This window comes from Panthera uncia, chromosome D4, assembly GCF_023721935.1.
Source record: "Panthera uncia isolate 11264 chromosome D4, Puncia_PCG_1.0, whole genome shotgun sequence".
In the NCBI taxonomy this organism is placed as follows: Eukaryota; Metazoa; Chordata; class Mammalia; order Carnivora; family Felidae; genus Panthera; species Panthera uncia.
Genome location: NC_064807.1, coordinates 50,802,651 through 50,805,280, shown reverse-complemented (window position 1 = coordinate 50,805,280; position 2,630 = coordinate 50,802,651). Strand labels below are relative to the sequence as shown.

The window sequence follows — 2,630 nt, the reverse complement described above, 5'->3', positions numbered from 1 at the left end:
TCAAGTTCATGTGGCATGGAGGACAGGTACTATCACCACTGCCTGAATGAGAGACTTTAACAGTAGAAGCTGTCTCATTGGCCAACACTAGAGTGCCATTTTGGCTCCGTTTCTTGCTTCTGGGCACCCTCCTCTAACTCATTGCCTTTTATGGCCTTTGTCCCTCCTGTGACTACAACTGTACTGCTCCTTCTCCCACTTAAAACACCAGGAGTTTCAATTTACTCCTTTGCTAATTCTTCTTAAGAGATGATGTCAATGTGGCTGATATTTAATTGCATTGGAAATAAAACAATAGGAATGAAGCTATTAACGGGATGGATCTTTTTCTGGATTTAAGCCTTTGAAGAGGAATAATTCCAAAGAAAAATAAAATAGAATTTGAGCAGAGATTTTAAGAAATTTCTAAATTATGTTATTCCAAATTGTATCCTTCCTACACCAGTATATCCATAGGTATCTTAGATGTATTTTGACAAATCATGCCTTTCTTCATGAAAGAATGATCAAAGAATATTTATAAAATTGAGTATTATGGCAGGTAAATCTGAGATATCCTTTATTATTCTGTATAGGAAGACAGTTACAGTTTGGTTCATGGTTTTTCCCATTAATTGCTTTTTTTTTTTTTGATGGGGAAAAAATGTTTAATTATCTACTCAATCCATTTGGTGTATTTCAAAAGGTGCAATACTTTTCTTCATTTATCAGTAAAAGAAGTTAGAAATTAACTTCAAAAAAAATAAGCAAATGGCAAACAAATTTCCTTGAAAGTCACAGTCACATATGGAGTGCATCCTAGAAAAGATGAGGGGCAAGACAGGTTCCACCCGCTTTCATGATTTCATCAAGTACTGGACCTACTCAAGGGTGGAGGGAAAAGGCAGCTTTCAAAAAGGAGTATGTTATTAAATGAGGCATTTACTAACTCCTTCCTAAGAACAAATGTTCTAAACTAGTTCTAGGAAATGGAATGTGGAATCAGTCCATCCTCCTCCCTTAAGGGCTGTCCAATGGTTACTGACTTTAAAAAACATGACTAAATAAAAACAAACCCCACACACAGTTCCTCCCCCAAAAAAGAAAGATAAATAAAAACAAAACAAAAAAACAAAAACAAAATCAAACCCTTAAGTGTCCCAGATTATTCTCCAGAGTGGATGGAACCCTGGAAGCAGCCCCAACAACCCAAGTTAGTCTGTTACAGAGTCATCACAAGCATGCCTTGCTTTTCGACAAAAAAAACCCAAAATAAAACAAAAAACAAATTGTAACAACAAAACAAAAACTAATACTAATCATTTTTCTGACAATACACAATTACTGAAATTAACCAGTACTGAGAGGAGGAAGGGGACCATACCTATGGGCCTTGTCTCACACTAGTGCATGTGGGTAGGTGCAGGGCATTTGTCATTATTGCAAAAACGAATTTTAATTTTCAGTCTTTAGTTTGATTTAACATTGCTTTTAGTATGATGCTGACACCAGCTGTGCGGAAAGGGCTCTGGAGATGTTCATAGCAGCACACACCTCAGGACTTCTTTGGCACTGGAGGCTCCAGGGCAGCCAATATTGCTTCGTCAAAAACATCCGTTAGGCCTTTCTGTGTGAGTGCAGAACACTCCACATACTTGACCACCTTCAGGCCATGGGGCAGCTTTTCAGCAGTCTTTGGAGTGACAGGCTTCTCTTTGTTCTTGGCAAGTTTCTCAATCGTAGAGGGGTCATCTCGAAGATCAATTCAGGTCCCAACAAGCAAGAAAGGAGTCTGTGGACAGTGGTGAGTTACCTCAGGCACCCACTTCTCCTTCACATTTCCAAATGAGAATGGAGAGACCACTGAAAAACAGACTAGAAATACATCGGTTTGTGGATAACTCAGCGGTCGTAATCTGTCATAATCTTCTTGCCCTGCAGTATCAAAAAGTCCAAGAGTATATGGCTCTCCACCAATCATAACTGTGACTGCATAGTTGCCAAAGACAATTGGTACATACTCCGATGGAAATTTATTTGTTGTGTAGGCTATCAGGAGACATGTTTCACCAACGGCACCATTGCCCACAACAACACACTTAATTGTCTCCATTGGTGAAACAGTTTTGTATCCACTTCAAATATTTCAAATTGAATGATGACCTCAGCTTCTCCCCCGGAGCTCCCATTAATCACTTTAAGAGTATAGGATTTTAGAAGCCATTGATAATACTTAGAAGAATAATAAGTAATCTTTTCTAACAGGCAATTATGAATTAACTTTTTGATTAAGTGGTTCAGAATTTTTGTATGTGCCTTTGACTTTATTTTGTTTATTATTGATACTGTTAAAATTGAATGTAATGAGTGAATAGCCTAAATTCTGCAATTGCCTTTTCAGAATTAAGCCATCCTAAATTACAATTATGAATATTGTTTAAAATTGGGAATACACTTTCTGAAAATGAAGATACAATTTCAGGTATCTTGGGCTAATTTTAAGAAACATTTCAGATTATGAATTTTTATGAGTATCACAATGTAGTTTGAAAGTAATAAAAAATCAAGAACATGTTTAATTATATATGTTTAATGAAAAACAAATATACAAAATGATGAAATCTGATACATCTTTGCCTCATGCTTGTAAA

At 36.5% G+C, this 2,630-nt stretch overlaps 1 pseudogene; it reads right to left on the bottom strand.

Moving 5' to 3' along the window:
* Positions 1-1,288: 1,288 nt before the first annotated feature.
* LOC125928828 (cell division control protein 42 homolog) lies at positions 1,289-2,092 on the bottom strand (annotated as a pseudogene).
* Between the last annotated feature and the right edge of the window lie 538 nt (positions 2,093-2,630).